At 45.4% G+C, this 27655-nt stretch overlaps 1 protein-coding gene across 4 annotated transcripts in view; it reads left to right on the forward strand.

The window, feature by feature from the left end:
- The window catches only part of HLCS (holocarboxylase synthetase), a 319509-nt gene that overhangs the window by 246506 nt on the left and 45348 nt on the right, over window positions 1–27655 (forward strand). The window lies entirely within an intron of this gene.

Consider the following 27655-nt stretch of genomic DNA (forward strand, 5'->3'; position numbering starts at 1 on the left):
GAGGCCATTGTTGAAGCTGCTGCCTGTCCATCCATCTCATTTCGGGGTCTGCATCTTTTTGCTGCCCCTCTACTTTACCATGCAGGATGTCCTGCTCCAGGGACTGGTCCCTCCTAGTAACATGTCCAAAATGTGTCAGACACAGTCTCACCACCTTCCCTTCTTAGGAACCTTCTGGCCTTACGTCTTCCAAGTCAGATTTGTTTATTTCCTGGCAGACCATAGTATATTCAGTATTCTTTCCCAGTGCCATAATTAAAAGGCAACAATCCTTCAGTCTTTCTTGTTCTTATTTTGACATGAGCTTTATTTGACTTTTTTATTCTTTTGGACTACTCTCAACTATTTCTATTTCTCCCGCTTTCCTTAAAAATTCTCCATAGAATTTGAATTCTTTGAAGAAGAAAGAGCTTGGGCAAATTGTTTTATACAGATTTTCCCATATTCACTTAGGTTTTTGAGAATGTCCATTGGAGCTATGATAACCTCTTACTTGGTTTATTATCAGGCAACAATATTCAAGAAAAACTCTGAGCATCTAGTTAAAGTGGCAGTCAGCACATGTGTTTCTCTTCTGTCCTTGAGACCCTGTGAAAACTACTGTGTCCGATTTGTACATTGTCAACATCAAAGAAAGTAAGATGTGGTTGGTTATTAACATGAGACTAAAACCATTTTCTAGAAGATGGAACGCAGATGGAAGGATGGTAACAGAGGGAGCTGGGGTTACATGTGGAGCTCTGTCAGTGAGGCGAGGGACTGACTGATCCACCCAGCAGAATCCCCAGAGGCTCTGGACTTGGCGACGTTTCCACCAAGTAGGGCTGAAAACATGGGCCAGTTGCATACCGTACTTGCAGAATGGCAGGTAATTTACCACGGGCAAAATGTCTCAGACAATTCCGATTCTCCAAATACCGCATGACTTGCTGGTGATAACCAGCAGGGACGTAGCATTGGACCTTCAGCGCAAGGCCCTCTGGGAGGTAGGTGTCTCCAGGGCCTGGTTTAGCTAAAGGGAAGCCTCTCGGTTGATGCCCCCTGCCTGTCACACAGCCCACCCTGCTGTGAAGTCATTGTGTGTAGCTGTTCTGAGAAGAAACAAGATGGCAGGATCAGAGAACAGACTATTTCTTACTCATCGAGCCTCCTAGTGGTGGTTTTGCAGGTCACAGGCTCCACAGGGCTAAGTGGCTGCTGTGCGAGCATCAAGACTGGACCAGAGGGAAGAACACCAGGATGTAGAGAGGGCGCAGTTGGCACATCTACTTGCCCTAGAGGCAGAGAAAACTGTTATTCTGGAGTGTAAGCAAAGGTACTTTGAGGCAGGAAGAGAAACTAAGGTCCTTGGGATATCAGCAAATGGCTCCAGTCACTCTAGAGCAATAACCACCTCTTGCTCCAAGTCAGGAACTCTGATGCTCTGTATATGCAATGGACTGCTAGCGGCCAGGTTAGCAGTTCGAAACCACGTGCCACTCTGAGGGAGAAAGATGGGGCTTTCTACTCCCTTAGAGTTAACATCTTGGAAACTCACGTGAGCAGTTCTATCTTGCCCTGTAGGGTCTCTGTGAGTCAGAATTGACTTGATGGCAGTGAGTATAGTGTATGCTCCAAGCGGTGTTCAGCCCCGATATTCTTTGTTTAGGTTGGCCTGTGCGCTTTGTTCTAACTGCTGTGTCTGCGCAGAAAGTGAAAACATTCACGCAGGATTGTCTTTTCAATACCTGTCAGGCTTTTTATTGCCCCAGCTTTGAAGGTGAGTGGAAATCAAACTTTTATTATGTAAGAGGCCAAGACAGACAGGGAAGCTGACATCAGAGGAAACAGAGGTAATCTGATGAAGGGATGGCATGCAAAAGTCTCTAACTCAGGTGCGAACTCACTGCTGAGGATATTCCATCCTAAGAGTAACAACGTTAGAATATTTCCATGATACTTGAAATTTAAAAAACAAAAACAAACAGGCTTGAATAAAGATAAAAACAAGAAAATATTCTAGGTAAAAACTGAAAATATGGGGAATGTGGAAGAATGCCCAAACCAACCAAACTCTGCTGCCTTTGAGTCAATGCCGACTTGAAGCATAGCAACCTTATAGGACAGGGCAGAGCCTTCCCTGTGAATTTCTGAGACTAGCTCTTTACAACTGTAGAAAGCCCACCTTTAAGCCTGTGGTTTTGACCTTACCGATAGCAGCTCAATTGTAACCATTACCCCCCAGGGCTACTGTGGAAGAATTGGAGAGAACTAAATCCTAAAGGTCTAATAGATTCTGTTGGCTCATGCAGTAGCCATTAGCTGCCTGTGGCTATTTAAGTGTAAATTAGTACAAATTAAATAAATAGATTCAGCCCCTTGGTCCCACTAGCTTCATTTCATGTATTCAGGAGCCACTTGTTATTGGCAGAAAGTTCGCTTAGCTAGCTGTAACAGCCAATAGGAGTAAGAGAGATACTAGAGAAAAAGAATGGGAGGGAAGGATCGGAGAAATACTACATGTAGACATGAGTCTTTTTGTTGGAAGAACCTACCTACAGCCACGTCAGGTGAATTTTAAAGTGACACACCCAGACATATCGCTGTGAAATTTCAGGACACCAAAGACAAAGAGGAGAGTGGAAAAGTTTCCAGAGAGAGAAGTGCAGGCACTCGTACTATAGTGCAGGTGTCTATCACGGCATGACAATTAGGCTTGGCTTGGTTTTACTCATGGACCTGTCCAATCAATCCTCTAAATTTGATGACAGCTAAAATATTTGGTAGTCCTCAAAGACTCAGAAGAAAGTGTTCTTCATTCATATTCTTTTTAGGATGTTACTAGCAAAACAGGAACAGAAAGTTTTGAACACTAGAGATCCAAAAATCAGTGGATCCAATCCAGAAAAAAACAATGAATAAAGCTGTAGGAAGATGGAGGAGGTCTAGATTAGTTCACTTGGAATAGAACAAGATAGAACATTCTAGAAGAAAATCTCTACAAGAAAAAGGAAACTGCTAGTATTTGCACCACAATTCCGAGCCTAATAAAACCTGCTTGAAGAGAGAAAAGGATCTTGAATCCAGTGCTAGAAACATGTCTCATTGATGGCACAGTGAACTCACGAGAAGGACATATATATATATACACACACTCACCTGCTTGTGATCAACTATATCTGTAGAGATAATGTTGTACATGATGGTTTTTGTTATTAAGTTTTAGAGTCAACCTGTAGACAAATCTGGGGGCAATGGTAGGTAGTTCAGCGATAGAATCCTCACTCTACAGGTGGAAGACTGAGTCTGGGTCACTGTGTTAGTGCGGGTTGACTAGAGAAACAAATCCAGAGACACTCGTATGAATGTAAGAGAGAACGTTATATCAAGATTATGCATCACTAAAACATCCCAGTTCAGATCAAGTCCGATATTGGCCCATATGTCCAATATTAGCATGTGAATTCCTCTTCAGACTCACGTAGCACATGCACTGGTGCTAAATACCAGACGATCACAGGCCTGTGGGTGGAAAGCCTTGTGGATCCAGTGGCAGTGGAAGCCAGTGAGCCTCGTGTGCAACTGCCACCTGCCCGTCAGTGGAGACTTGCTCGTTGCTCTGATGCTGATTGGGTTCTGACTGAGCTTCCAGACTAACTCTTACTACACAACAAAGACATGGTGATCTAATTCCAAAAATTAGCCCATGAAAAACTGTATGAGTCACAACAGCCCAATCCCATATTGTACATGGGGTCACCAAGGGTTAGGAGCTGACTCGGTGGCATCCCAAAACAACAGCCATGTAGTCAAACCATGAAAGATAAAAGCCAGTGTCACACAGCAGTGTTGTGTTGTTATCTTCTGACTACTCATGGTGACCCATACGACGGTAGCATACTGCTAGACCCTTCCTCCTGTGGAGTGACTCGGCATTCGAACTGCCAACCTTTTGATTAGCAACCAGGTGCCTGGCCATTGTGTGCCACGAGAGCTCCTTGAACAGAGAGTCAAAGTTAAGAAGTCTGGCAGAGTGAAGGGAGAGGAAGCAGATGAGGGGAGGTGGAAGGAAAAGCCAGGCACTAATGTAGTAGCTTCGCACACACGGAATAGCAAGACATACGATCTAGTGGATGAAAGGAGACATGGCATCTTTAGTACGTCACTTGACATTTCCCAAGAGTTGAATAGGAGAACTGGCAACAGATGCATAACTAGCAGGCACAGGGGAGATGGATGATGGGTGAGCTAAATACTTCATAGCAGAAAGCCAGAGGACACTGTGTAAAGTTGCCAGCCCATGAGAATCAGTATGGGGCCATTGAACCCAGTTAAATAAAACAAGCTGCCCTGTTAGAGAAATTTCATGTTAGTTTAGGAGCTTGGCTGGAACTCAGGGACCTTTTTAATCACCCATTTCCCCTGGATAGGCAGTATGGTCTGATCATCGTACATTCATCTTTCATGGGCGGTTCACGATTTAAAAATAGCCTTTTTGTCATTTTCTGGAGACCAGAGTTCAGCAGCGATACTTTGATTACATTTTCTTTTCCAGTAAGTGAGATCAAAGTGGTGATCCTGAAAAAATTTGCTTATGGTGGGACTTACGTAAAAAGGATTTATGCAATCAAATTTACAGATGGTTTTTTATTGATCAAAACGCTTATGCGAGGGATCAATTTTAATCTCCTTGGCATCTTTAATTGCTTATCCACTTAAAAAATTAACTCGCAGGGATGGGAGAACCCCCTGCCTTCTAATGTGAGCTGTTAGTGAAAATATGGTCTTATGTTATCTATTAGAGTCAGGGGGTGGGGAAAGGTTTCTGAATAGGCCACCACCTTTTCTGAAAAAGACAGCCCTCCCTTTGAGCCAAGTTCTTTCAGAACATTTCACCCCTCTGTGGGGGTAGACCCTGCCTGGTACAAAGAAGCATAACCGTTTATTCCTGCCACATACTTCTTTTGAGTACCAGCTGAGTACCAAGATGAACTCTTTGGAGACAAAGTGAGGGTATGCGCTCAAGATTATTGAAACGCTGTACCTTCCTGTTGGTGCATTCTACCCCCATCCTTGTTTTCATTATTTCTTCTTCAGCCGACTGCATCCAACCGCAGCCTGATGCCATGCCACAGAAAATAGCATTCCCTCACCAGTTAGTTCAAGGGGCAACTGCATACAAACTCTCACTCCTGGGTTTGGGTTTCGTTGTGTTTGGGGGATTGTATTCTCATCTCTTTCAGCTAGGCAGTACATGTTTATGACCAGTCTGGCCCGAGAATGATGTTGTAAGAATCCAAATGGCCTCTGTAATAAATCTCCACAGTAGCAGACAGCCTCGCCTTTCTTCTGAAGAAAGGCTGGTGAGTTTGAACCGCCAACCTTTCCATTAGCAGTCTGACTTACTGGACGGCACCACTAGGGTTCCATGTGGCAGCTCCATTTCCCAACGTGCCAGCAGTCCTCGTGTTCTTCCATAGCATAGATTTTTGTGGTGGCACCATCCCTTCCGTCGATTTTTCTGCCTCCAATTTTCTAAGTTATGAGCTAGATCGACTCCAGCACACTGTCTGTCCACATCCCCAACTAGTCTTTTTCTGCTCATCTTTATTCCCTTTGCCTTTCCACGTGTCCAGACTGTATTTACACACATCAGGTCAGCACTGGACCCTCGGTGGCCTTCATTTCCCCCCTTCTCTCCTGATTGTGATGCAATCTTTTACTGGGAGACAGAATAGCAAGATGGGATTCCAGTGCCATTGCTAAATGTGTTACTGTGGGCACCTTTTTCCATCTGTCAAACAGGAGTCATGAGAATATGTGTTATTGCGATATGAAGTAGGAGTTGCAATTTAGTATATCCGCTCTAGAATATGTCATGAGATAGAGCAGACTTGTTGACCCTGTACAAGCTGGAAGTAATGAGGACACATCACAGGCTGAGTCAGCATATCCAAGTAGGCTTAGACCCTGGTCTTTGAGGCAGAAAGGGAGCTAACCCAGGAGACTGAGTGCTTGGGACATCAGTGAAAGGACTGGAGTTTTATACTTAGGATAACTGCAGGAGTGGCTCCTAAAGGCCTGTCACTGAGATTTGCCGCGGCTGAGGAAGGGGGTGGAGTCAGGAGGCACTACTGGAATTTCTGACTTCTGGACCATACCTTTAACCGAGGCCGTGAATCACGTGTTTACTGTCTCAGGCCCACGGTGCTCGTGGCCAGGTACTGGAGTCCTCAGTCTGGCTGCTGCACTAAAGTGAAACTGGACGTGGACCAGCTGGCAGGCTGCTTCTCTTGGTCCTTCCAGCTCGCACATGATGCTTCTAAGCCATGTGCATATTGGGCATCTTGTTCGGAGGAGCGGGCCCCTGCAGAAGGATATCACACTTGGTAAAGTAGACAGGGCAGCAGAGGAAGACCCTCGCCGAGACCTGCCACCATGCTTGCAACAGTGGGCTCAAACGTGATGACTGTGGGGATGCTGCGGGACCAGCAGTGTTTCATGCCTTTGCACACAGGGTTTCTATGAGTAGGAACCAGCGGGACAGCGCAGACCAACCAATGACAAGCCCGCATCCACAAGGGCAGGATTTTGAGCCCACCAGACGCTCAAGAGAAAGGTGAGGCTTTCCGTTCCCATCAAGAGTTACAGCCTCAGAATCCCAAAGGGATACTTCTACTCTGCCCTACAGGGTCACTGGGAATTGGAATTGATTAGTTGGCAGCGATAAAACATCCCTTGCCTCCCTGTAGGGAACTCTGTTGCTGTTGTTAGTTGTGGTTGTGTTGGCTCAGACGCATGGTTACATTTTGTGTAACAACAAGAGGTTGCCCGGTTCTCTGCCGCCTTCGTGACCATTGGTATGAGGAGGCTCCTAGTGCAGTCACTGTCAGTCCATCTGGTTGAGGGCCTTCCTCGTCTCTACTGAGCCACTGCGTATGAAACATAATTTTCCTTCCTGGTGATTGCACTCTCCCGATGATGGGCCCAAGGTATGTGGCTCAAAGCCCGGCCATCCTTGCTTCCAGGGAGCATTCTAGTTGTGTTTCGTCCCAGCGATATTCTTTGTCAACCCTATAATTCAAGTGCATCACATTTTCTGTTTTGCTTTTTCTTTGTTCCATTTTAAAATATATATGAGGTGATTGAAAAGACCATGACTTGGGCCAAACACCCCTTCCTAAACAATGTGATACGTTAGCTTTTAAAACGTTAAAGAGATCTTTTGATGTAACTGATGTCACTGAGCAATAGGCATGAAACAAAACAAAGCAAAAAACTAAGAGACCTGCTGTCGTCAAGGCAGCTCCGACCCATAGTGACAGGGGTTTCCCAGGCTGGAGATCGTATGGGCACAGGTCGCTGCATCTTTCTCCCATGAGCAGAATGTATCTAGATGGTACAGTGGGAACCTGATTTGTTCCGCAAATATGCGTGAAATCATAGCAAGAGATAAATAAGTAAATGAAGAGGGCTTTTTATACCATATTAGTGTTTTTGGGTTTTATTTCTTTCCAGCCGCTGCAAGTACAGAAGGCACCCTACAAAGCATTTGGGGGACTAGAGGGGCCAGTCCCGCTAGCTATCTCAGGTGGTCAGCAAAGGCTCCTTAGAGGAGGAGGCTTTGCCTTTTGCCTTCAAGGATAAAGGTTGTTGTTGGTGCCGTGAAGTTGGTTCTGATATCCAACAGATCAGAACCCTGCCTGGCCTGGCCCTGCACCAGCGCACCATGATGATGTTGGAATGAGCCCATCGCTGCAGCCACGGTGCCCATCCATTTCATCCCGAATCGGATTCTTTTCCTGTGACCTACTTTAGCAAGTGCAGTATCTGTTTTTCGGCGCTGGGCTCTCCAGCGGCCCAGGGTCTTTTCAAGGATAAATAGGATTTCAGTCCACGGGAACTGTCTTAGGTGGATTCTCCTTAGCCTGCCCTCATCCCTCTGCCTGTCAGTGGGGTCTCACGCTCTTCTCTCGTGGCTTCTTTTCATCTCTGCTTCCGAACTTCACCCTGAAAAGATCCTTCTTGTTGTCTTCTCTTTGGAAGCCTCTATGCCATTCTTAACCCTTCTCCTGCACTCAAGTCCCACACCCTCCATCCCTTGGGACCAAATCCAAGCTCCTCTTTCTGCTTTTAAAGGCCCTCCACACGGGCACCGATGATCTATCACAGCCTGCCTTCTTTTCCTTGACTAACCGAGCCTCGCTTTAGCTTCCTCTCACGCTCAGCACTTACCCATCCTTTCCTGTGCCTGCTTTCCCGGGCCTCTGCGTCCTCACGACATCGAATCGAATTGTAACGGGCCTGGAGTGCTCTTTCCTCGTCAGCCCACCAGGGAGACGTTGGCAGGTCCTGAGCCCCCTCTTACGAGCAGTCTCTCCAGCAAGCTCTGATGTTCTCTTGACCATGCAGTCAGTGAGGGGCGCCCTCAGTTACGTCTCCGTACCCCCCTTTTTAAAACTCATAGGAAATATATATATCAGGCATCCTCAAACTACGGTCCGCAGGCCACATGTGGCCTGCCCAGGACATTTATCCGGCCTGCTGGGTGTTTTGCCCCATTTTGTTTTTTTACTTCAAAATAAGATATGTGCAATGTGCATAGGAATTTGTTCATAAACTATACTATAAACTATAGTCTGGCCCTCCAACGGGTCTAAGGGACAGTGAACTGGCCCCCTTTTTAAAGTTTGAGGACCCTGATATATATGTAAGGAAACATTGGCCATTTCAAACTGACATGTGCAGATTTAGTCACATGAGTGGTTTTCCCATTGCATTTTGAGGTAGGCTTTTATTGCTGAGTTATAGGTACACATATATAGGCTCGGTATGTAGGCCACACCAGTAAAATTCGTGTTTGGCATCTACAGCTGTTGTCAGCTGCCATCTGTCAGCCCCCCACCCCACCCCACCCCTCATGACCCTGAGCGCAGCAGGATTGGACTGCTGTGCTCCGTGGGGTTTCTCGAGCCGAGCTTGGGAAGTAGATTGCCAGGCCTTTCTCCCTAGTACATCTTAGAAGCCTGTTCAGCATAGCAGCAACACACATGCCTCCACCGGCTGGTGGCTGCGAATGAGGCGCAGTGGCTGGGAATAGAACCTGGTCCTCCCGTGTGGAAGCTGAGAATTCTACCACTGAACTACCAGTGCCTCCCACCAGCCATGTAATAAACCTGAATGTAGACACATTTAAAAAACAAACCCAGACACTGAATCCTAAAAGAGCAAGAAGTGGGAAAACCACCGTGTGCTCATCAGAGATGCCCTAGACCCTCTTATGGAAAGGCCACCTTCCAGAACTTAAGCACCTGAGGAAAATACAGAATGGGCTAGGAGATAAAGCAGCAGGGGGAAGAAAAAAAGCTGTTAAAAAGCAGTCACTGGAAAAAAGAAAAAAATGAAGCCAATAGCAGTAAAGGGGCATTCGTATTAGAATCCTGTCTTGAACCAAAATTCACCTAAACTTGCCAAGGATCGATCCATGAGGTGTGTAGTGTTTTAGCAGAATCGTGTTTCTTTTTAAAAATTTTTAAAAACATTTTATTAGGGACTCATACAACTCTTATCACAATCCATACATACATCAATTGTATAAAGCACATCTGTACATTCTTTGCCCTCATATTTTTATACCACTTCAATTCTAACTCCTTATTCTGGGCCCCAAAGCCCCCATCCCCAACCAAGCACTTAGATCTCTTGGTTTCTTGGAGAGACTGTCCCTCACTGTACCACCTCTGCCCCCTGTGAGGTACCAGGTGGCAGAACTCTAGATTTCTAGTTCTATCTTCATTGTTTTAAGTCTTATTTCACCAACAGGCATCTTTTCTCCTAGGCATTGCTGATTTCTGAGGGTCATGTGCTCTCCAATAGCTGTGTCCCCAGAGGTGGACTGCAGCACTCCAGGCATTAGAGGTGTGGGTGTACCCACTGGTGTGTGTGTGTGTGTGTGTGTGTGTGGACTACCGTGTCACTGAGACCTTGGCTCCAGCAGATGATAGCCCTGCTCACAAAACAATAAAACGCCAGGCTTGAAGGGACCCGAATGCTCTACCATAGAACCTTACCATCTTTTAGGTTTTGCACTGCAGTTGAGAAGGCTTGCTGATTTAGAAAACAGAATGAAGTGCAGTTTGTAAAAACTCACTTGTATACAGGTCAGCACTGAACCAGTCTCAAAACTCGGTGGACACCAAGATTACAGGCATTTTTTAATGTGAAAGCAAAGACACTTGAAATCTAGGCAGCGGCATCCTATTTGGAGCTTTTTAACAGCTGATCGCATTTTTGTTTCCTACTCGTCCTATTAACCGAGTGCTAAGAAAGATAGCATTACACAGCCCCAGTATCTCACTGAGGTCATACATCCTTTGTGTTCGCTTTTCCACAAGCCCTTCCAACACAAGACCATAACCAAAGATCAGTTTTTAGTGTTACAACTTTAGTGTGCATAGAATTTCGTATTGTTCATTTTTGCCTAATTTTATGTAAGGGAACATGTTTCAATGTTGGCACATCACCCTTCTAGTTAAAAATTATGGCCAAGATGTGTTGGACTCCTCTCGGGCCCACCTTTACCTTGGGCCCAGCTTCACCCAGGTGTGGCCCAGTGGGCCTCCCATGTCTTCCATTGTGCCCTGCTGCCTCCCCAACCCAGCCAGCCCAGATCCCTGCAGGAACCCACCTGGCACAGAGACTCACCTGGGAGGTATGAGAGCATTCCCCCGAGCCACAACTGGGGCCATTAGTGTGGGGGAGCCCAGCCAGCCCATAAATCTTTTTATTATTAAACTTCTCAATTAAAGTTATGAATATTTTAAAAGTATGTTAAATATACATTTTTATTTAACAGTTTATTTTTAATCATTTTATTGGGGGCTCATATAGCTCTTATCACAATCTATCTATTGTGTCAAACACATTTGTACATATGTTGCTATCATTTTCAAAGCATTTTCTTTTTACTTCAGCCCTTGGTATCTGCTCCTCATTTTTCCCCTCCTTCCCTCATGAACCCTTGATAATTTATAAATTGTTATTATTTTTTCATGTCTTACACTGACCAGTGTCTTCCTTAGGGACACAGTTCTGGGGCACATCCTCGACCATTCCTCAGAGGGCTCCCCGTGCTGTTCCCAAAGCCCATTGCAGTGGACAGGCCACCGATCCCCCTTGACCTGGCTCCCCTTCTTGCCTGTTCCACTCATCCTCGAGAGGACCCCTCCCAAAACCAGCCACCTGCACCGAAACCCTTGACCAGAGCTGAGGCTAAGCCAGCTGGCAGAGCAGCGCAGTGGATTGTCTATAGTTCACTCCCTTAGTGGTGGTCTCCCTGCTCTTGGACTCTTAGGCGATTTTCCATTTCTGTGATTCTGCTGCTACATTGCACATTTTTTATGGAAAAAGAACTTCTGATTCTGCTGCTACATTGCACATTCTTATGGAAAAAGAACTTCTGAGGGTAAAATGAATGTCTTAGTTCACTAGTGCTTATATGCTACCCATATTTAAAAACACCACCACCATCAAGTCAGTTCTAGTAATCCTATGCAATAGTATAGAACTGCCCCTGTGAGTGTCTGAGACTGTAACTCTTTTTAAACTCTTTAAAAATATTTTACTAGGGGCTCATACAACTCTTATCACCATCCATCAATTGTGTAAAGCACATGTGTACATTCATTTCCCTCCTCCTTCTCATTAACATTTGCTCTCTACTTAAGCCCCTGGCATCAGCTCCTCATTTCCCCCCCCTCCCTACCCCTCCCTCATGAACCCTTGATAATTTATAAATTGTTATTTTGTTATATCTTGTTCTGTCCAACGTCTCCCTTCACCCACTTTTCTGTTGTCCGTCCCCCAGGTAGATCCTTGAATCAGTTCCCCCTTTCTACCCCACTCTCCCTCCACCCTCCCAGTATCGCCACTCACACCACTGGTCCTGAGGGGATCATCCGCCCTGGATTCCCTGTGTTTCCAGTTCCCATCTGTAACAGTGTACATCTTCTGTTCTAGCCAGATTTGTAAAGTAGAATTGGGATTGTGATAGTAGGTGGGGTGTGGGGAGGGATGGAGGAAGCATTTAGGAACTAGAGAAAAGTGGTATATTTCATCATTGATACCCTGCACCCTGCCTGGCTTGTCTCCTCCCTTTTGTAAGGGGATGCCCAACTGCCTACAGATGGGTTTTGGGTCTTCACTCTGCACTCCCCCTCATTCATAATATGATTTTTCTTTTTTGATGTCTGATACCTGATCCCTTCGACACATCGTGGTCATGCATGCTGTGCTGGTGTGCTTCTTCCATGTGGTATTTGTTGTTTCTGAGCTAGATGGCCACTTGTTTACTTTCAAGCCTTTGAGACCCAGATGCTATATCTTTTGATAGCTGGGCACCGTCAGCTTTCTTTACCACATTTGCCTATGCACACGTTTGTCTTCAGTGATCATATTGGGGAGGTGAGCACACGATAATATGATTTTTTTTCTTTGATGCCTTATAAAAAGAGGAGCACTCTCATTCCTCCCTGTCCTTCCGCATCCATGTCCTTGTTTGTGTTCCAGCGGCAAGCCACCAGTGACTTTTCTTCATGTCACCGTGTAAGATGCAGAGACCTCTGAGAACCGCTAACTGTGCTTTCTGCCTCCCTGAAGGGAGGGGAAATACCTAAATAGGATTAGTCTACCTCGCTGAATGGCAGGGAAATATTTAGACAGTGCCAACGGAAAGCCCCATTCGGTTGAATTTATACGGGTGATCCTAACTCTGTAGATCAGATGGGAGGAAATCTGTAAAGTAAATGTGTGAGTCTGGATACTTTAGAGAAACAAATCCACAGAAACTCATATATAAGAGAGAATTTTATATAAAGGTTAAGTGCACATCAAGAAAAATCCCAACCCAGTGTTGCCCAAACCCACAAGTCCAACATTAACCCATTAACCCATATGTCCAATCCAGAAATTCCTCCTCCATCTCACAAAACAGACACACTGATGCCGACTGCAGGAGTAGAGCTGAGTCAGCAAATGTGTAAGCATCTCAGTGCTGACAGGTGTCTCCATAGGGCTGCTCCAGCACCCAGGGCTGCATCGCGGTAGGTCCATGTGGCTTCTCCTCAGGGATGTCTTGCATGAAGTGAGCCTTGCCAGCTGAAGCAGGGAACTGGCTAAGGCAGCTGCACCCTGGTCCAACCACCATAAAGCAAGGGACCTGAGAACTAGAAAGGTGAGGCTCACTGAGCCATCTAGCCCTCCACCCTTCAATTAACCCCACATCTAGCCCAGGCCTCACCCTGTAGCACATCCATACATGCTCACAGAATGTATCGAGAGAGGCAAAAGCACATCCGCACATATCTCAGGCACAGGAAGCTAGTACATGGACACGTTCTCAACCATGCTTACACACACACGTGTGCATTCTTGCACATCTAGAGCTCAAGAGAGGATCTGATGTGTCTTGCAGAACCCTGGGAAGAGATGACTAAGTGATTGCTCCGACTTTCCCTGAAAGCAGTCACATCGAGTGAAGAGATATTTGTGACAATTCAGGAGTTCTTCCTTAATGACGACGGAGGTTCCCAAAGACCCAACTTACTGCCATCACCTCGATTCCAACTCTCAACAACCCTATAGGACAGGGTAGAACTGCCCCTGTGTGCTTTTGAGACTCTTAACTCTCTCTTTACACGAGGAGAAAGCCGCTTCTTTCTCCTGTACAGCGGCTGGGGGTTTTGCTCTGCCATCCTTGCTAGCAGCCCAATTCATAGTCACTATAGCACTGAGCACTGGAGCTTCTCGAAGATGGGAGATAGGAGAGGGCAGTGCTGGGTGCAGCAAGTGCAGAGGGGAGAGAAGGAGTGTGTTGACCACCTGTAGAAAACTCAGCGTGCACGGATGAATCCAGGAGAGTCCCGAATTAAACAGTTTATTCGCTGGCTGCTAACAGAACGGTAGGAGGTTCACATCCCCCAGAGGTGCCTTAAAGGAAACGTTGGCAAGCCCCTGCCATCATCGGCCATTAGCAGGCACCCTTGTGGAGCGCAGTTCCCTCTGATGCACCTAAGGTCGCCATGAGCCAGAGATGACTCCCCAGAACGGGTATTCTCCTATTACTCATCGACTCAGCAAATATTTGCCTAGCTCTCACTCTGTCAGGTACTGTGTGTCATTTCCCCAATACAGTGACGTTCTGGATGGCTGAGGCTTAATTTGATTACTGTGTTCTATCAGTTTTAGGACCCATATTAACCCTTTTGCAATTGGGGCATGCATTGCAATCAGTAAGCACTTGGATTAGTTCCATTTAACTGTTTTTCAGAGGGCTGGGCCCACAGATGAAGAAAACCAAGAGTGGTTAGGCCTCCCCTCCCTCCTTTCCCCCTTCCCTCTCTCCCTCCCTCTTCCATGTCCCCTCTTCCCATTCTCTCCCTTTCTTCATTTCAGCCATGGTTCCTCTTTTAAAGAAATTGATTTAGTCACTCTTGTCTCTGCATTTTATAACCTAGGGTTCGTATCTCAAACCTTCACGTTGATAATAAGCGAATGACGGGCTTTTTTGTACAGAATGCCCAGTGTCAAGGGTTTAATCCATTCAGACCAAATACTTGAAAAAGGTTTCCTTCACACAGAGAGCACTACGTACCACGCAAGGCGTCGATGTGGTGCCGAGAGGTAACAACCTGAATGTTTCAGTCAGAGAACTACCTACGGAGACCAGTCATAGCCCTAAAATCACTTCAGAGCAAAATGAGAATTGGGAGGAGCAAGTCACAGAGGTGGCAAAGAATAACTTCCCAGTAACTTGATGAGACTGAGGGAGTTCTTGGGTGAGTGTGAGGGGGTTTCTTAATAGCTGGCTAGATGGATGAGTGAGCGAGTGGCTCACTAGCAAGTTAAGCAAACACCCTTTATCAGGCCTTGTCAGTGGATTGGTGGAGTCATTGAAATACTGGTGTTTATTGTTTTCTTCCTAGAGCCAGTGTCCCTGTGTCAGACAGAATGGGCAGATGGCAGGAGTCTGCCAAGGCAGGTCACCAGAAAGGAGCCCCGTTGGGGCAACAGTAAGCACTCGGCTGCTAACTTAACTGCAGGGTTGGCGGTGGCTCAGACACCGAGGGAGCGGCTCTGCGGGAGAGAGCCATAGCAGCCTGTGCCTGCAAAGATCACAGCCCAGAAAACCCAGGGACGCAGCTCCGCTCTCTCACCGGGGGTGTCTCTGAGCAGGGGGACCCGACGCCAACAACCGCTGGAGCAAAATGTGTGCTGGACAGTGTCCAGCTCCTCTTGAACACTGCCCACCTTCCCGAGGTGCTGAGAGCCAGCAGCCCAGCTCAGAGTCCTTGGTTCATGCTACACTGCCATGTGAACACGTGGGGACCCTGCCCCTGGGGCTCTGGTTGGCTTCTCTTTTTATCCTCAGGCCTGAGCCTGTCCCACTCCCTCCCCAGGCTGGCCGTGCTCAGGTCCACTCCTCCACAGGGCAGCCAGCACAGAACCAGTCAGGACCAGGGGTGCTTTGGCCTCCTTTCTCGGGGTTCCTTCTAGGAAGCAAAGCCTTTCAGACCCAAGAAGTAAAAAATCCAGGAGCAGAATGTTAGGACAAGGTAGATGGTTCCTGTCAGGTCTGCTCAAATCTTCACATATGGTGCAGGGACAGTTACTGGCAGTTTTAAGACATCTCATTCTGTCATACTTTATCTCTTCTACAATGGATTGGCCTGAATGTAGAGAGGGTGTATGTTCATGTACTAGACACGCTATGGTACATACAGCATACATACATATGCACATGTATATAAAGTACTTTAAAAATCATTTTATTGGTGGCTCATACTACTCTTATCACAATCCACACATCCATCCATTGTGTCAAGCACATTTGTACATTTGTTGTCATCATTCTCAAAACATTTTCCTTCTACTTGAGCCCTTGGGATCAGCTCCTCATTTTTCCCCTCTCTCCCTGCCCTCCCTTCTCACCAACCCTTGATGATCTATAAATTATTATTTTGTTTTATCTTACACTGACTGATGTCCGTAAAATCTTTGTTGCTTTATTTTTTATTGCCATGGAATTGGCCCCAACTCATAACAACACTAGAACGAACCAGTCCCCAGCCCGTGCCATCTTCACGCACGTTGGCATGTTCGAGTTTGTTGAGCAGCTGCTGCCACCTCGGAAACCCACAGGGTGGTTTTACCTTGTCCTACGGGGTCGCTGTGATTCAGCTTCAGTTGGGTGGCTGTGAGTTGGTTTTATCATATTAGTTTTCATCTAGAGTTAAGCTCTTGACTGCCAACCTTGCGATTGGCAGTTCAAACCCACCCAGAGCTAACCCAGATTCCAGGCCCTGCTATCTGCTTCCCACAATCACAGCCTTGAAAACCCAATTGGCTCCTATGGAACTGGTTTCGTTGCCTTTGTTTTGTTTTAAAGAGACGGGTACTGATTTAAGCCCATAAGAAAAACGGTTTTCAATGCCTCTGTAAATGCTCACCCTGACTGGGTCTTGATTAAAATGGCTAATTTATCTCCTAATTGAGTACAAACGCAATACAATAAGAGAAAGAAGTGTTCAAACACTGCAGCTTCCCCCAGGGGAATGGGGCGAATGCTCTTTCGTGTCTGAGTTTTCCAAAGCGGGCTTAGCAGTTCGGTGGTGGGCGGCCGATGCCCTGGAAACCCACACCGTTCTCCTGAGCAGAGGCATGTTGAAGTGGTCCTCAGCCCCGCGCCCGGTAGAAGCCCATTCCTGGCCGCTCTGTGGGGCATCCATCTTCTTGAGTCATTCCTGGGACAGCTGAATGTAGAAACATTTTGGCTGCAGGTGTCACAAGTGACACGGTGGGCCCCCTCTCCCCAGTGCGTGGGGACAAAGGCGGCCCTTTCAGACCTGCACTTTTAATGAACCGTCTTCTTGTAGACACTCGGAATCTAATAGTGTGCCTTTTGGTGAAGTTGTTGAGAATTCTAATGCATTTTAGTTCTCATTCATCACGGCCTATGTGCTCCTCACGGGAGGGTCTTTAGAAATAGGATTAACTTCTGGGGGAATGCATTAGCCATGCGGCAGAAGTAGGCAATGTGCTAACTAGTCTGATAGATTGCCCAGCCTTCAAATCCTCCTGCCCCCCCCCCTCCGCCCCCCGGCCTTGCTTTACTGACAGCTTCTCATTGAGCGGCTCGAAGCATTCGTGTATTTAGGAGTTAGATGTTTTGTACGATCCTAGGCTGATCTCATATTCCCTTTCTGAAATTAATTCGACACTGCTTTACATGTTAATCCGCAAAGGATTGATTTGGGGAAGGTCAGCGCGGTGCAGGCTCAGAAAATGGAAGAAGAGCTCCACTCAGAACAGCTCATTTCAGTTCCCAGACCTAAGCCGGGCGGCCTTTTCATTGTGCCACTTAGCCAGCTGTGGGCGGCTTGGCCATCTCGCAGAATACATCAAACAGTGGGGTTTGATGTGGTCTGCAGGATGGCCCAACTAATTAAGTTCAGCTTGGTTAACCAATTGCAGTTTGCAAATTGAACAATTGCACTCTGAAAGCTTCGGACACAATAGAACACAGAGTCTTCTTTTTAGGCATAAACATTCCCAATAATGGAGTCGCACTTTTTTTTTTTTTGGAAAGCCGCTTATACCAAACCCACACAACTCAGATGTCTCGAATGTTAAGTGCGTCTCACTGGTAACTGAACTCCAGCCCCTTTATCTGATGAATCACATGGTGCCGAAGACAAGAAGAAGACAACCCCAGCGAGGTGGGTGCAGGAAGAGCTGGAAAAGCGGGAGGCAGGGAGGGAGATGCCCAGGGGGAGCAGGATGGGAGAGCGTTGGAGAATGAAGACATTTAAATCTTTCCTTTCCTAATCTGGTTGACAGTCAAGCAAATGCGTATCAGCCATTGGCAACCGTGGCACAGGACCTTTCGAAGATGACAACAGTGGAACCGGGAAATCAAATGAAGCGGAATGCATGGTCCTTTGGTGTACAGGCTTGATTTTATAGGGAAGCTTGGAAACCAATTAAGTTCAGACCAAGGAAAGACAGAAATGGGAAGACCAAAGTAATGCCAGATGCAAGGACAAAGGCAGACAGCAGTGTTGATCGGTTCGCCTTGATAGTGTTGAAAGGTTCCATTTAGGAGCTTTCGGGGTTTGGATTTTTCTTTTGGAAGGTAACACGGGATGAGATGCACTGTTACCTAATGTTTAATCTTCCGTATCTGGTCTTAATCTTTATCTAATGCTCACTCTTCTCTCCGAAAGGCCCTGGAGCAGATAGGATGTGTTGCAGCTCACCAAAGTTGCTATGAACAATTGGCCATAAGAAAGACAGCCAGCTGCTGCTGTTTTTGCTCATGAAAGTCCTAACTGGTACCTGAGCAGTAGCGGGGGCTAATGGCTCCCTTAAGACATCGATATTATTATAAAGGCTTTTCTTAAAAGGACATGGAAAGACATACCACCATCTACTTCTCTCACACTTATGAATATGAAGCAAAATGAAGGGGAGGCGAGAGCTGAGGTTTATATGGGGCTGGGGCATTGCATGACAAGAGTGGGATGTTCTCAATCCTGATCTGTGATCAGCTAAGGTCTTGCCCACTACCTCCTAAAGCAAGGCTATCTCCTACACTTGGCACAAACCCGGTCTGTAGGGAAAGGAACTCTTGGATCCGTTAAGAAGTTAGTCGAAAAATCCCATTATCATTTCACTTTTTCCACAAAACTTTTGAAGGTCCCATCTATTTCTTGGTACTTTTGTGGGCGGGGCTTATGGTATGAGTAAGCTTGCTTGCTGCCTGTCGATCTCTTCTCCTTTTAGAACATAATCTTTGTGCTAGTGAAATATGTATCCTCTAGATTTTTGCTCTCTCTCATAAAATCTTAATCTGAAATAGACATATATTTATTTCAGATGGGTCATAGGTTCCATGAGGAACATTGAATTCTAATGAGTGACTTATAATAAATAATGTATTTATGCATTTAAGATTTATTGGACTGGTCTACTTTGTGTGCCAACCAGTGCCTGCATACCTCCACTTTCCAAATAACCATTTCAGGCAGCTCATTCTCTATACCTACCAACATATGTATGTGGCCATTTCAAATAAGCTATACATCGAGGTATTCTTGGACCTGGCTAGAGACTTGAATTTACCGCTAGGAAGATCGTGAGTGACTACTCTTTGATTTCACGGTAGTACTTAGCAATTCCAGACTTCAGTCTCGGGAGCAAGACAACAATAACCACACCACCATAAAGCCGGCACAGACCCAGGTGACATTGTTTAATGCACCCCAGTTGCTGCACTCAGCATTTGGCATATTTTATTCAGTGTATCCTTCCCAGCAACCCAGTGAGAGGCACACTTTTAGTGACCCTGTTTTTACAGATATTGAAATGGAGGCCGTGTGTTAATCTGGGTAGACTAGAGAAACAAATCCAGGGAGACTCATATGTGTGTAAGAGAGAACTTTATGTCAAAGAGCAATTGTACATTAAGAAAACATCCCACCCCAGTCCAGATCAAATCCATAAGTCTGATATGAGCCCATATGTCCAACACCAGTCTGTAAATTCCTCTTCAGACTCACACAACAGAAGCAACAATGCCGAATGCAGGAAGATCACAGGGCAGTGGGTGGAAAGTCTTGTGGATCCAGTGGTGTTAGAGGCACCTTAGCACCGGCGTAGATCTCCACATGGCTCCGCCAGCGCCAAGGCTCCGGCTGCCATCAGCACAGCTCCATGTGGCTTCTCAGCAGGAATGTCTCCTGGAGAGACGTAGCAGAGTGAGTGTATTCTGCCTCCAGTGAGCTATTTGTTTCTGTAGAGCCTCCAAATGAGGTCATCAAGCTGTGACCTACCTGATTGACAGCCTAAACCCCACCCCTTCTCTCTTAATAGTGTCAAGTTGGCACGAGATTACGTCACTACCACAGGTCAAGAGTGGCTATGTAACCTGGGGTTATGAGTGGCAAGTGTTGAAGCCAGATTTTAGTTCACGCAGTGTGGTCCTTTTAATCACAGCACCGTAGACGCTCTCAGATTAAGGAAACTCCATTGCCAAAAACTTAAACCCCAGACACATGTCCTAATCTCTCATTCTCATTGAGTCAATTCCAACTCGAACCAGCCCTGTAAGACAGGATAGAACTACCTTCTCGAGTTTCCGAATCTAATTCTCTATGGGAGTAGAAAGCCCAGTCCTTCTCCCGTAGTAGAGGGTGAGAGAGACAGCCTGTCCTTGTGCTTGTTAGTTGCCCTTGAGTCAGCTCTGACTTTTGGTGGACAAACTTTGCTTGGTCCTGCCCCATCTTCGTGATTGTTGGTTTGTTTGTCTTGTCTCATCCCCCATGCTCACTGATGTTCCTTCTGCTTTAGCAACAGGTCTTTTTTAAGAGAGCTATCTTTCTGGATGATGAATCTATTTGATGATGAGAATGACAAATGTGATTTGGGGGTGGGGAGAATTGTGGCTTCTGTTGATGAGACTAATTTCATACACTCTCCCTGGTTCCCAACGACCTTTTTTCTGACTTGATTTAAGGGTATCAAGGAAACTATAAGAATCTCTTATATATGTCCCTAGAACCTTATCACCCAACCTGGACCTGAACAATAAGCCATTGAGGTAGAAGAGAGTCCACCTGACTCCTGGGAAGTAGATCTTTAACATGTGTTGGTGGGTGCCTGCTCTTATCTCAGAGAGTGTTCTGAAGTACTTCGTCCATAGTCCTGGCACATCCCACTTACTGACTTCACGACAACAGTAACCCCAGCCCTTCCTCCCCACGAAACCAAGTAACTACATTTTGAACAATGCCCAAGTGCACAAAATATGCTTACGCAGACCCAACATTCACCTTTACCCAATTGCACCATAAAGAATTCACATGTTGGGGCATTTTTCTTCAATAAGGCACAAGGAGGACTTAGAACCTCTTCTCTGGCTACTTGTATGCAGGCACCGCTTCATGTGTTTATGTGTGACCAAAGATCTGAGCACAAAAGCATGGGGTCCTAGACTCCCAAGATTCATTCATCATCTGTGGTGCTGGCGAAGAATATTGAAAGTACCCTGGACGGCCAAAAGGACAAGCAAGTCTGTCTTGGAAGAATTACAACCAGAGTGCTCCGTAGAGGCCAGGATGGTGAGACTTTGTCTCACACACTTTGGACCATGTTGTCAGGAGAACCCAGTCCCTGGAGAAGGACATCATGCTTGGGAAGGTAGATGGGCAGTGAAAAAGAGGAAGTCCCTCAAAGCAGATTGACACAGTGGCTTCCACAATGGGCTCAGGCATGGGAACAATTGATGACGGTGCAGGACTGATCAGTGTCTCATTCTGTTGTGCATGCGGTCTTTATAGGTCAGAACTGACTCGATGGCACCAGACAATTATAACAATGTGGTCTGCACTGAGGGGTGTAATCTTCAAGTACAACAAGTAGTTGAAGTCTTCCTTCTTCCTTACTGACAAAGCACTCCCTGCTGTCAGGCTGATTCTGATTCATAGTGACCTTGTAGGGCAGAGGAGTAGGTATCCATGACTTTACATCTTCTTAAGAGTAGACAGCCTCACCTTTCTCCCCCAAAGCAGCTGGTGGGTTCCAAGTACTTGACCTTGTGGTTAGCAGTTCAGTGCCCAAGCCACTACTCCACCAGAGGGCATGGGTGTGTCATTGGCATAGCACTTGGCATTAGTGAGTGTTCCACCAATCCTGATCAGTTCAGTGTCTTATTCCTGGGTTATTGAAATAAGGCTTTTATGCCAGATTCTAAATGAGCTACCTAGTATCTTTTAAAAATTTTTATTATAATCAATCATTTTATTGGGGGGGGCTCTTACAAATCTTATAACTGTCCCATTATTCAGTGGTATTAAGTACACTTATAACATGTCAGTTATTTGTCCTCTGTGGTGGCATGGCTATATATCCAACTTGTGATAGGTTCCCCATTTCTCCCCCTTCCCCTCCCCTAATGATATCGCTACTCCCACTACTGTTCCTGAGGGTTTTATCTATCCTGAATTTTATGAGTTGAGAGAGCTCTTATCTGTACCAATGTGTGTACTCTGGTCTAGCCAGATTTGTAAGGCAGAACTGGGTCAGGGTAGAGGGGGCAGTGTGGAGGAATCATTCAGGAACTAGAGGAATGATGTATTTCATTGGTGCTATACTGCACCCTGGTTGACTCGTCCCTTCCTTGCAACCCTTCCCTGGGGGGATGTCCAGTTATCTACAGATGGGCTTTGGGGCTACAATACAACCCCTCTTTCACATCAATATAATTGTTTGTTTTGGATCTTTTGATACCTGATCCCATTGACACCTCATGATCACACAGGCTGGTGTGCTTCTTCCATGTGGGCTTTGTTGTTTCCCTCTAGGTGTGCTGCCTACTATCTTGATAATAATAAAAGTATGTGTATCTGAAAAATATATATATTTCTGTTAAAATGTATTTAACAGAATTTGCTGTTTTAATCATTTTAGGTCCCATTCAGTGACATATTTATATTCATCATGGCATAAAACCACCATGACTATCTATTTCCACTAGTTGCTCATCAATCCAATGTGCCCACTAAGGACGCACTCCCAATTTCTCTGTCCTTTCAGCCTGGTAACCACTAGTAAACGTTGGTCTCTTTATATTGCCTCATTTAAGCATGAGAGGGTGTGTGGAAGTTTGTAGGAAAAGTCCGCAAACTCTTTCATCCCAGTGTTTCGCAAACTTTCTGAGGCCCGCTTGTATTGGGATCATATGTTACTTGTCCTTTCATATCAACATGTGTTCGAGGTTCAGCCATGCCATAGCATACACAGCAGGTCATTCCTCCTCATGGCTGAGTACTATTCTACATATGTACATAGCACCTTTTGTTTCTCTCTTCATCTGTCAATGGGCATTGATGTTGTCCCTACCGTTTGGCTATTGGGACTAGTGCCGCAGTGGACACTGATGTGCACGGAATGTCGGGGCCCTTGCGTTTGATCCTTCTGCATCTCCACCCCGCCGTGGGATTGCCAAGTCATGTGATGATTCCCCGCTGAAGTTCTTGAAGAGCCGCCAAACTGCTTTCCAGCAGCTGCCCCGCTTCCCAGTCTACCAGTGATGCATGAGCGTTCCCGTTTCTCCACATCCACGCCAGCACTTGTTACTGTTGTTTTTGTCTCATCAGAGCCATCCTAATGGGTGTAAACTGTTTGTGCTTTTACATTTGCGTTCCTTCTTTTCCTCAGCACTTGTGGTCATTTTTGTCGGTTGCTGTTGGATCAGATCTTATTTAACCTTAACTGCTAGCCTCTTAACTGCTAGCCTCTTTCTCCTCACCAGCCACATAGCCACTTCACTGCATGGCCCTCACCACAGTGGCAAAGGCAGGCTTCTGGAATTGTGGTCTTTAGACCGTCAGCAAGCGCCAGGAACAAATTTAGAGAGGGAGAATTAAGGCCCTGCCCTGGCCCTCCGAGTCAGCGTCCACCTGCTAATGCACCCAGTTGCCAGGGTGTGTGTGTGCTCACATGGAACTTTGAGAACCATCACATCAAATTCTGCTACTGCCCCTCCTTTATTACCTTTACCTTTTCCCTTCCCTCCCCTCTACCCAGCTCTTTTTCAGACCTCTTTTTCTCTACTACTTCTGGGCTGTCAGGGTAAAAAAAGTTAAAATGTTCAAGTATCTTTTTCAGTATTATGAATCATCTGCATAAGGTTATGTACACAATGGATCATTTTTCAGCACAAGTGGTTATGAGTTGGGCTTCTTAGCTCAGGGCCAGCAGTTGGAAACCACCAGATGCTCTACAAGAGCAAGATGAGGCTTTCTATCCCCATAAAGAGCTACAGTCTCAGAAACTCAACCCTGTGCTATATGGTCACTGAATCAGAATGGACTCAATGGCGGTGACTTTGGGTCTTTGGTTTTATTGCAATGGTATTTGGGACTGGCTTACACGAATGAAGTCGTCACTGTCTATCTGAACTTCAAATTTAGCTGAGAATACGTGTGGGGTGGAGTCGGGGGGAGAGACAGACAAACACACACAGTGAAAGAAATCTGGCAATGCTAGTTTCTGGAAAATTGAAGTACAGCTCTTTGTATATAAACCTCTAGCGTCATACACCCTACATAAACCCACACACCCTATACTACCTTTGGCCTAGCAAGGACTTTGAAAGGTGTGGGATTTACATATGTTTTTAAAGAGATGGCATTGGCTTCTTCCAACCTAAGGGGGCGGGGCGGTGTGTGTGTGTGTGTGTGTGTGTGTGTGTGTGTGTGTGTGTGTGTGTGAAGGTGGGTAACGACATCCAGAGAAAACAGCACCTTATTAATTCTGGGCCTCCAAAAAGTTTTTTAAATTAAGCCTTGTTCTGGAAAAACACATGAGACATAGATTTAGGGATTCATTTTCCTCCCAGGTGCGGAGACCTGGCAGTGCTGAGAGGCATTTAGAAGGGAAAATGCCCTTATTATTAGGCCCAGGGTTCAGGTTTGTGCCTATTCTGTCAGTTTTAGCCATTATATATCTTTGTTTGATGAGGAAAATGACTAAAACCAAAGCAAAATCCTCTGTCAAGTCCGTTCCAACTCAGAGCAACCCAACAGGACAGAGGGGAAGTGTCCCCGAAGGCGCCCAGGCGGCAGTCTCTGTGAAGCATCCTCATTTTCCTCCTGGGGAGCACCTGACCATCGCATCACAGGGCTCCTTGAAGAACCTGAAGGTGTCCTTTATTCTCCTCATTAGGCGAAGGCATTGCAGGTGTTTCCAAAACAGCTTATGACTTAGTATTTCTTATCGTTGGGTACTTCCAGATGATGGAGTTTGACTCAAATGCCCCAAAGCAATGGAACTCGGGTTTATGATTTCAGCATTTGCCACGACTCTTTACTTTTTATGCCACTTAGTAAGTTGTACCTATATATTCTGAGCTGAGGAAATTATGAGCTGCCTTATTCATTCCACATTTTTTTCCAGCTTGTAATTGAGTTGGCATCAAATGTTGGCAACATTTTAAAGAAATTGGCATATTTCTTGATCATTGCAAATCTCTCAGTGCTTTTAACTGAAAATGGCATTAGACTTATTTTCTTATAAATTCACTTTCATACATAATCCTTGTCTGGGAAATATGTGGTGTTGGTAGAATTCTTTCAGGACTCATTCAAAAAGTTCAGCCTTTCAGGAACGGGTCTTCTTGACTGTTGGCATATTAACCTGAAATGCAGAAAAATGTCTTTGGGCCTCAGGAATGAATGAGATTATTACAGGAAATTATGTGGTGGAAGAAGTGGAAGTTAGGATATTACAGCCCTGGTTGTTAGGCGCAGTGTATTTTGTGTTGCTTGGTATCATGAGGTAGGTTCTGGTGAAGAATGCAGCCTGAATTTATGATGTGGGACAGCTATTCCTGGTCGCAGCAGAACTGTCCGTGCGGCTTACATTATTGCAGATATGTGTAGCACCGCACTGCCAGCACACAGGAACGAAAGAATCTGGCCCGCCTGGGGGGCAAAGCTTAGGAGGCAGGAAGGGATAAGAAAGGAGGAGGAATGGAAACAGTGAGTTCAGGGGGAAGTGGGAAGAGCGCTGTTGCATTGTGGGAAATGTCACAAAACAAAATGTATGAATTACTGCGTAGAAACCCAATTTCGTCTGTAAAGTTTCACTCCAACCTACACTAAGAAATTATAAAAGTAAAACAAAAACAGCATCTTAATGTGAGGGAACATGAAAAATTTTGTGGAAAAGTGGAATTTAACATTATGGAATTTTCCCACAAAGTATTTCAAATATTTTTTTCTCATTCTTTTTTGCTTTGTGAACTGTGGCTTGTTCTTTGAGCTATAATTTTATATTCTCAGTTTTAAATTCCAAAAGAATTTTTTGGGGGAAAATTTCCTTAGGAATTTAAAAAATAAAACAATCGAAGTCGAATAACAAGAATGAGAGGTATAATTTTTGGTGTACATAGCAATTATTCTTAAATTTATTTAAACATAACCATTATAAGGCATAATTTGTTATATTTTAGTATTGAGTTATTACCTTCCTCTATAGCTGACAATTGATAAAAAATTTTTAAATCTAAGGATTAAAAAATAAAATCCAAGACCAGAAGAGGGAATGTCAATAGCTCTAACGTGTGAGTATCTGGCTTGTAGAAGGCTATGGATTCCAACGAAAGCCTCAAATCCATTTGCAGGGTCCCCTGTGGGGTTAAGCGTCCAGTGCATCCACTCTCGCTGTCAGAGAGAGTGCATTGGAAAGAGGACTGAGGTATCTGTAGTAGATTAAAATTTAGCACTTTACCAGTTGTTCTCCCTTTTGACCAATTTTAAATGTGTTCTAGTTTTTATTATTTACTGCTTTCTTTCTACTGCTTTCCTCTGTTTTATTTTGTTATTGTTGGGTGTTTGCTTTTTTCTATATATTTAGGTAAATCTATGGAGACAATAACTAGATTAATAGTTTCTTAGGGTCATAGTAGGGGCGGCTGGGGGAACTGGGGAGCTAATAATAATGAGTACAAGAAAGAAGAAAATGTTCTAAAATTGTGATGATCACACAACTCTTTAATATGTGTAAACCTTTGAATCGTACAATCTGTGAGTCCTGTGTCAATAAAACTGTTAAAATTTTAAATAATTAAAACTAAAAAATCAAAATGTAGAATGAGGGCTATAAGGGTCTATGGAACGTTAAAACTTCAGTTCACATTCTCTGTGGTTTTAAAAATTATCAGTAACGTCCTAGCCAGTGAGTCCGTTGTTGATCAGATGCCCACTCATGGAGGCTCCGTGTATGACCAGTAGATGGTCTTTTGAAAATGGATTGCCAGATCATTCTTCTTCTGCCTGGGCTCAAACCACCCACCTTTCGGCTACCTTTCAGCTACCAATCTAGGCTATTCCCAATTGTATCAGTCAGGGAATTCAAAGACTGCCACAGAGGGTAGATGTTCTCTTCCCTACTACTGGAAGTCCAGGTAGATGGGACTCTGAGAAGTCTAGATGAAAGATAGACCTTCTAGACCAGTGGTTCTCAACCCGTAGGTCACGACCCCTTAGGGGGTCGAACAACCCATTCACAGGGGTCGCCCGATTCATAACAGTAGCAAAATTACAGTTTTGAAATAGGAACGAAAATAATTTTATGGTGGAGGGGGGTCACCACAACATGAGGAACTGTATTAAAGGTTGGCGGCATGAGGAAGGTTGAGAACCACTGAACTAGACAAAGTTCCGGCGCAAGGTTGATGCCATAAAATCTCTCTAGTTTTCACTTCGGCTTAACCATGCAAGCAGTAGTGGGTTTATAGGGGCATCTTTCCTCGTGTAGATGAGGTTACTTGTGATCCCAACTGGCTAGAAGGAACGGCCCAGAGTTCTGGGGCCCACTCATGCTAGGGCAGTTAAAGAGGCTTAGCAAACCTTCCCCAGCTTTCTGTTTCTGTTGATTAAGAAATCAAGACCCAACGAGGACAGTCATCTCTCTCTAGGCACTCAGCCAGTCAGCGGTCGGCCAACATTAGATCTTGTGGATCCCGGCTCCTGGTCTTTGGTTCTTTGCACTCTATTTCCACTCATGATGTGGCCTTCTTCGGCACAAAAGGCTACTGAGAGCCGATGGTCCTGAA

The sequence above is a fragment of the Tenrec ecaudatus genome, chromosome 2 (assembly GCF_050624435.1).
Source record: "Tenrec ecaudatus isolate mTenEca1 chromosome 2, mTenEca1.hap1, whole genome shotgun sequence".
Lineage (NCBI taxonomy): Eukaryota > Metazoa > Chordata > Mammalia > Afrosoricida > Tenrecidae > Tenrec > Tenrec ecaudatus.